Raw genomic sequence first — 8,233 nt, 5'->3', positions numbered from 1 at the left:
GCCTAGTTAACGTCTGTCAAGACACACAGGTGCACTTTTCTTCCTGTGGTGAGGCCGTTTTTCACTCGGTGTTATTACTCGGTGTTACGCCCGCCGCTGCGGAAGTCTACGGTGTGTGCAGCACGATGGTTGGATTTAATGGTGAGAACCGCTCAGCAGAGTTCAAATGCTACGCAGCACAGCATTGCCACCGGTGGTCACTGTGCGGGACATCACATCCCAGAGCTTATTTCTGTCCCAACTAGGAGTTTGCACCTTCTGACCCCTTTTCCCCCATCTCCTCCACGCCCCGCCCCCGCCTCTGGCGACCACCACTCCGTTCTCTGCGTCTAGGAGCTGGTTTTCTGTCTGTCTGTGGCCTGGATCCCACGGAAAACAGAGGCCGTGTGCTGTTTGTCCTCGTCTGGCTACTTGCACTCACCCTACGGCCCTCCAGGTCCATCCGCCGGCACAGGTGGCGGCACGCCCTCCTTTTTCACGGCCGGGCGGCACCCATCGTGCGCGCGTGAGCCCCCCTCCTCTGCGTCCGCTCTCCGCTCACGGACACGCAGGGGCCCCCGCCGCGGCCGCTGCGAAGAGCGCTGCGGTAAACGCGCAGCTGCACACACCTGGTTGAGTCGGTGCTGACCCTGAGGGTTTGCCCAGCCCCGTCGGTGGCCCCAGGGGCACGGTCTCGTGAGCACCAGACTCCGGCTGACCCTCAGGCGGCAGCTCTTCGCGGAGGCAAGTGTAGGCAGTCCTGTGGGACCTCAAGCCTCAGCCTCTCCGGCCACCAGGGCCCGGCCGTGGCCCCCGGCGGCAGTTAAAACTGGGGCCACAGCCTCTGACGTAAAAGGGTCAGCGACATAAGTCCGGGGCCTCAGACATAAAACTGGGGTCAGCGACATAAATCCGGGGTCACTGACAGAAAACTGGAGTCACTGACGTAAAACTGGGCCCTCAGATATAAAGCCGGGGGCCTCAGCCGTAAAGCCGGGGGCCACAGACGTAAAACTGGGGTCACTGACGTAAAACCGGGCCCTCAGACGTAAAGCCAGGGCCTCGAACTTGAAGCTGGGGTGCAGACGCCTGTCAAGCCCAGGCGGAGTCCCTGGCGCGCTGGGCGGCGCGGGCGGCGCAGGTGGCCCGGCTCTGACCCCGAGGACACCAGGCCGCCCTGTGCGCCTCAGGCCACCGCCCTGCGCCTCCGGCGGCTCCGGGTCCCCATCGCCGCGCAGCAGCCGGCAGGTGAGTCCCCAGGCCTCTGAGAGCGGCTCCCGGGGGCCTTGTGGGCCCGGCCCTGGCGGTTCTCAGAGCCAGGGGTTCTGGGGCTGGACGCGGGAGGAGGTCTTAGAAGTCGGGGTGCCGCGTGTGGGGTTCAAACCCTGCTCTTCAGGAAGCAGCCCAGGGTTACGGCGAGCCCGCGTCCCAGAGTAGGCATCGCCCAGCCGGGTTTCAGGGCTTTTCAGAGGAAGTGGTTCCAGGTGTAGCTGTAGATCCCGTATTTGCGGGGAGTTCAGCATCCTCCTCGGTCCCCATCCTGAACGTGAACCCGGTGGTTCCCATTTACCCGACTTCACAGATCAGGAAGTGGAAGCCCAGAGAAATTCCGATTTTTGCTCGTAGTCACTCACGGTGAACAGGGACTCCTGGACTCAGAGCCAGGCAGCCGAGGACCCCGTGCCATCCTGCCTCCCAGGAAGGTGCGCAGACACTCACTGCTTCGATGCAGTGCGACTGCATTCCTGCTCATGCACCGGCCTTAACAGGGGCCCGCGCAAAAACCACAGACTGGGTGGGTAGCTTCCACGCCAGAGGCGTGTTTCCTCGTAGTTCTGGGAGCTGGAAAGCTACGATGGAGGTGTTGGCCAGTGTGGCTCGTGGTGAGGGGCCCCTTCCTGGCTTGTAGGTGGGTGGCTGCCTGCCCACTTCTCACGGGGCCTTTTCCAAGCGCAGAGGAACAGGAGAGAGAGGTGTCTCTCCTCCCCCTCTTACCGCCTTAGGGCCCCACCCTTATGAATTCATTTAATCACAATCACCTCCTAAGAGCCCTGTCTTCAGACACTGTTGCCTTGGGTGTTAGGGCTGCAACATAAGAGTTTTCGGGGGACACAGTTCCATCCAGGGCCTATTAGCAAGCACATAAATAAATGATTACTAGATATTTGGAAGCCTTTGCAATTTTGTGCTTTATGTTTCTGAGGGGTCGCACTGTCTTCCTTCCCATATTGCATATTAATTTCTCATTGCTTCTGTAACAAACTACCACAAATTCAGTGGCTTAAAACAACGTAAATTTATTATCCTACAGTTTTAGGGATCAGAAGTCTGGAGTCAAGGTGCTGGCAGGACTTTGTTCCCTCGGGGAGCTTCAGAGAGCATGTGCTTCCTTGCCTTTTCCGGCTTCTGGAGCCCCCCTGCATTCCTTATCTTGTGCCCCTTGCCCTGTCTTCCCCACACTGCGTCTCTCTGACCGTCCTCTTCTGTAGTCGGATCTCCCTTTGCCCTGAAGGACAGTTGCCATTCTGCTGGGTCTGCCTGGCTAATCCAGGGCTCTGCCATCTCAATATCCTTAACTTAATCACATCTTCACTATTACCACCTAACATAATGTATTCACAGGTTCCAGGGATTTGGATGTCCGTGTCTTTGGGGGACCATTACTTCGCCTGCCACATGGTGAGTACTACATTTAAGCAAACTGCTTTCTAATATCATTATGCTATACTAATAAATAAATTATTAATTTAATATTCTAAAATTAGAGTCACATATGCTTCAGCTTACTAAAGTGGCAAATGGTATTTTACCTTGGAAGACTTACAAGGAAATATTTCAATTTCTCATATAATTAGACTATTTTCCTTGGAAATCAAATCAGGACTTGCCAGTTGTTGAAATGGGCTATCACCAGAATCATTTAATTTCTCAATAATTTAAAATTATGTGGCGAACTAACATGTGCTTAAAGATCCTGAGCCTGATTAAACAATTTGTTACGATCCCTTTTAAAATTCTTCTCATGCTTTCCTGAGGGTACAGATAGATGATCAGTTATTTTCTGCAGCATCTCTCCTCTGATATGGGATATATTTGGGAAGCATCTCTTAGGATTGCTGTTGAAAGTGTTGCTTATTTATTCTAAGTATTCTGCACCTATTTCTAACAAAACACTTTCCTTTGAATTCTGTGTCAGTTTTATCTTCTTCAGTGTGCTTGAAAATTGCCAGGTTAAGTCCAGCAACTTCATCAGCCTTCATCCTCCTCCTTAAGAGTAACAAAAGGAAGGATTCTTACTTAATTTGGGGAATACCCTTCGGGGAATTTCGTTGACTAAGATATTATATAAGTGGATGAAAGATATTACATGAAGATTGGCCATTGCCCAACTGTAGAAAATAAGAGTTCATTGTAAGACTGCCTTAAGGCCTTCACAAGAAAACTACTAGGTACCTATAACCATAGAGTGTGAGTCATGTCAGAGAATCTCATAGCTGAGCTTCGTTTGTTTGGTTTTTTTCCTTGAAATCTGCACTCCCTGCCCCCAGAATGAAGTCTGTACTTGGCGGTGAGGCATCCAAGGTCGTTCTCAGTAGGTTTTCAAAATATATTGGCTTTAGGAGTCAAATCACTTGCCTCCTCCCCATGCCCCCAGCACCCCTCACCCCTGCTCCAGGGTCTTCTGGGCGCCTTCCTGATATTTAGCACTTAGCCTCTCTCTTGATATTTAAGAAAATTCTAGGTTAGTTCTAAACCCCAAACGTTTAAACCAAGACTTCCTCTGTCTATCTCACCCCCAAACATCCTACAGATGTTTTTGTTTTGCTTTTTTTCCCAAGTCTGTGGTCTTTGGACACGTGCTCTCGGTGACCAGTTATCTGGTCCTTCGTGTCTCAAGCTCCATTAATCTCTGATTTCCAGAAAGCACCATTCATACTAGGTGTCATAAATGATTAACTCCAACAGATAGTCATGGCTATCTGATACCTACATAATATTTTTTTTAACATACTGAGTCTCATTCTGATGAAGTACAGTAAGTAATTCAGGTCACATGGTCGAACGTTGAGAGTGAGCTCAGTTCAATGAATAAAGCTTGAAGATAAATACAATTCCATTAACATAATTTTATAATAATTATTTATTTAAAGGTCTATTTGAAACGAAACAAAAAGCACTTGAGTTGGTGTCAGCAGAAAGTGCATATAGAATCGCAAAGTCAGTTCTGGGCCCCTCATCTCTAACCACATGCAGCCCATCAACAGCAGCAGGAATGTAGAGATTTCCACGTTTCTTTCTCGATCCTACTCTAAAGTCAGCAGGGTGGGATGCATGGCTGAAATTTTGAGACGCTTTAAATGTTGAGTGATCTCCATACATCTCATGTCTTCTTGGTCTTTGTCATTTGTTCTCTTAACAAGATAGGTAATTCTGGTAAGTTGTGATGTACAGTTGATGCTCGTTAGGCACCACAGGACTGATTGTAGGGTTACAGATCGATGTTGGGTTAGGCAGATTCCTACACAGGGACTCTGCAGGTAGTGAGCATCGGCTGTGATTGGTGAATCTTTATGACCACGTTTTCTACTCGCTCTTGTGTGTACTTATACGCTCATTTATATGAGGGTTTATCATTGACTATCAGGGAATAATAACAGTGCTGAAAAACATGGATGTGGAACTTGGAAGGCATCCACATGACACAAGAAGTCATTCAGACCAACTATTAGAAAGAGTGAGTGGGCTCTCAGCAGAATGGTGAGAAATAAAATGAAAAATTGCAAAATTTCTGCAAAATATAACTACCAGTCATTTATCAGACACTACGACTGTGATGTTACAGTGTCACGAGTAACCTGGGTTAAAGAGACGATGAGTGACTTGGGTAGCTAGTGCATCTCAGATAAGCAAACTTTGGAGATTAAACAACAACCATGTTTTGGTTATAGCGCATGATGTCGTGGGTTAGGTGATTGGAGGGAACTCAGCTGGGCACTTGTGCTCCACTTGGCACTGAGTGAGGTCTCACAGGGGTGTCCAGATGGCAGATGGGGTCTGGAGGGTCCAGGGGGCTTCCACTCACAAGTCGGTTGCCCTGGTAAATGGATGGAAGTCTTGATGCAGCTGGTAATGCCACCCGAGAAGATTCCAAGAGACCCCAAGGATTCCAAGATTCCAGATGCTGTCAGATTTCTGTGATGCAGACTTGGAGACCCAGAATGTCCCTTCAGTTGGTCAAGCAGCTCAGAGCAGAGAGTAATGTAGCGCTCTCTCTCTCAGTTGCAGAAACAGCAAAAAGTGCACCTTATGAAGTTATCCTTTCTACCCTTCAAAATACCTGTAGTGAACATGCTGTACTTCTGTTGACTTCTATACCCCAAACCAATTAGTGGGCAATACATTTATTTTAATTTATTTTAAAAATATCTTCTTAAATCGACTTGTTTGCTCATTAATATTTATTTTCTTAATCTAATCACCTAGTGTGAAAATAGAAACTATAAAAAGAAAAGAAAGGAAATCACATTTGTGATGTGCAAATATATTATCATTTCCTTAGAAAAGTCCAGAAAGAACAAATAAAAGTTAGCCTCAGTATCAATTAGAGAAGAAAGATTTTTAGTTCACACACGTTAATTGTTTATCACCATTGTAACTGGTAAAGTTAGTTGAATTTCAATATTTTATTTATTGATATAAAGATGAAAGTCAGAAGATAGAAACATTTGGAACAGGGTTTTTTCATTTTTTTGTTTTTTTAACTCCTACTACTGACTGAGGCTATTAAGAGCTTAAAAAAAACTAAGCTTATAAATGGAATGGATTGTTCTATATACTAACTTTTAAAAAATATTTGGTGTCATACAATTTTTATAAACTATATTGTGCTAACAAGTCAATATCTGGAGTCTTTAGTAATTAGATCCCATATATTCTCTTGAATTTAAAATTGTCAGTGTAAGAAAATTATGTGTTGTAGTGACGATGAATTAACTGTGGGGATTCTCGGGTCTTTTAGGAGGTTTTCAGGCATGGAGACACAAATAATATCTTAACTAAATGAGAAAACAAGAGATTAATTGACAGAGAACTGAGCCGGTAACATCAAGTTCCCTGCAGAATAGTGTGCTCAGCAGCCGGTGAATAGGAAACACATGCACAAGCTCTTTCGTCACCATCGAGCCCCTTGCCCTCGGTAGATGTCCGTTATATGGGATCCTTCAGTTTTAAACCCAGGAATAAGCTGTAATAAAACATTAATGAAAACCAGTTTGGTAAAACAATAGAGAATAATTATTTGGTTTCTATCATGACAACTTCTCTTACCACAGCAGCGTCTCATATTTTTTGTCTTTATAAAGTTTTGCATGTGTGTAAAAGTAACCCACGCTTATTATAAAATGTAAATGTTGTAAACGTCTGTAACACAGCAAGTGGAAGCACCACGTGACACTACAAACAGAGGAGTCCCGTTGTCGGTAGTTTCTACCAGGCTCGCCTTTAGTTCCTTTTGTCTGGGGACAGTCATCCCCAGAGTCAGCCAGGGGTCCAGGGTAGAGGAAGGAGGGAGAGCTGCCCTGGAGGAAGGGGACCTGAGTTCCACTTGACTCTCTGTCTTATACCTGCTGTAAGTATGTAGTGATTTCCTGTAAAATGTACTTAGCGGCACCTGAAGTGATGATTCTCGAGTCCTGATCAAGGTCCTTTACCCTCTGAAGAGTCAGAGAGGCCCAGTGAATGGTCTCACCACCCAATCCTTTCTCCAGATAGCAGAGAGAGACCTCTGAGGACCGCTTCAGCTGCCAGCAGACACGATGAAGAAGACTTTTAACAGACTGATTGAGACACCACCATTGTCCAGTGGTGGCAGCAAGATTTCTGTGTAGTGGGGTTAGGGTTGGTATTCTAGCTGGAGCATAGGGGCCAAGGGATGTGAATCAAGCCACTTCTTCTCAGCAGATCCCTTGTATTTCATGTAACTGAAGTGTTCATTGCACATAACTTTTAAGGAGTTGATGGAATTACAGGAGGAAGGACCCCACACCCGCCCACATCCATCTACAGCTGTAGAATCTAAAGACCTAAAGTAGAGATATATATTTTAAATTTGAGATGAGGCATATTAGTGTATACACAGGATATTCAGTACAGATTGTACATTGCTTTGGTGTGAGTAATGCTATCCACATGGGGCTCTGGGAAATTTTGAGCACACGGGTATTTGAAGTGAAGGAGACCACGCTACCAGAGCAGAGAAACCCATTACATTTCCCACTGTGTCCTTTCTACTGTGTAATTCACCTTTCTTTTCTTTCTTAGAAAAAAAAGGCAAGGTTGTTAAATTTTATTTTTATCATCAAAGACAAGTTAGTTACATTGGCCTAGAATAAGTGACATCTCAGATAGGTAGGGAGAAGTTATTAGTTCAACCACTATGCTTAAAATGTAAAGTCCTGTGTTTCTATAGGAAAGAGAATTAAATCAGGCTCCAGAATTGGGACTTAATTTCTCACTGACGAGTAGGAAACCACATAGGTGGGATCATACTTCAGCTCATGAACACTTAGAATCAAACATCATTTCAGAGCTGGGACTTAATTTCCATATACTGTCAAGGGCATAGGTGTGTAAAAACTTGGGGAGTATTGGTAGCTGCATGCATTCTGATAAGGTGGGATTACATGGAGTGGGAAGGGGAAAGGCTGAGAAGCAGGTAAGCAGGAGTAAATCACGAAGGGTTTCATAGGTTAGGTTTTAAGAGTTTCTATTAGATTCTGTGAACAGCGCTTCAGAAATTTTACTGTGTTTAGGAATCAGCTTGTTAATTAAATGGTGCCTCCAGGGTTTCCCTTTAAAGATTCTAATGAAGTAGATCTGGGGTAAGACCCAGAAATGGCTTCCTACTCTTTGAAGGATATATGTTAATGGAAAGGAGCTAAAATTTGTATAATCGTGGTCACATAATTTTACATGTTATGGAGCAGAGGACTAATCCAGTGAAAATATAGATGAAGGCACAATTACAAAATTTGCCTTTGATACGTCTGTCAGAAAACAGTGTTCTGTGGGTGTCTGGCATCTCTGCACATCTTGTGAGCGGAAACACCAACTGCCTTTTTTCTGCTCTATTTTTAAGGAAATTTCTATAGAGAACATCCTTGGAAAATAGATGTGGTGTCTCCTTCCAGAGTAGAAGACAGGTTTTTCTGCTGTGGAGTGCAGTAAAGAGAAAGTGTCCCTTGAGGTGTTGGGC

The 8,233-nt window shown here is 45.7% G+C and overlaps 1 long non-coding RNA gene across 1 annotated transcript in view; it reads left to right on the top strand.

Annotated features, from left to right (window-relative positions):
- Window positions 1-981: 981 nt before the first annotated feature.
- LOC309619787 overlaps window positions 982-8,233 on the top strand; it is a 291,877-nt gene continuing 284,625 nt past the window's right edge. The window contains exons 1-2 of the long non-coding RNA XR_014239230.1: window positions 982-1,227; window positions 2,602-2,658. This is a non-coding gene — a long non-coding RNA (uncharacterized lncRNA). The remainder of the gene's footprint in view (window positions 1,228-2,601; window positions 2,659-8,233) is intronic.

Source organism: Balaenoptera borealis (assembly GCF_965194805.1).
Source record: "Balaenoptera borealis genome assembly, chromosome: 21".
NCBI lineage: Eukaryota > Metazoa > Chordata > Mammalia > Artiodactyla > Balaenopteridae > Balaenoptera > Balaenoptera borealis.
The sequence above is the reverse complement of the archived record's forward strand: the minus strand, read 5'-3'. Positions and strand labels throughout refer to the sequence as shown.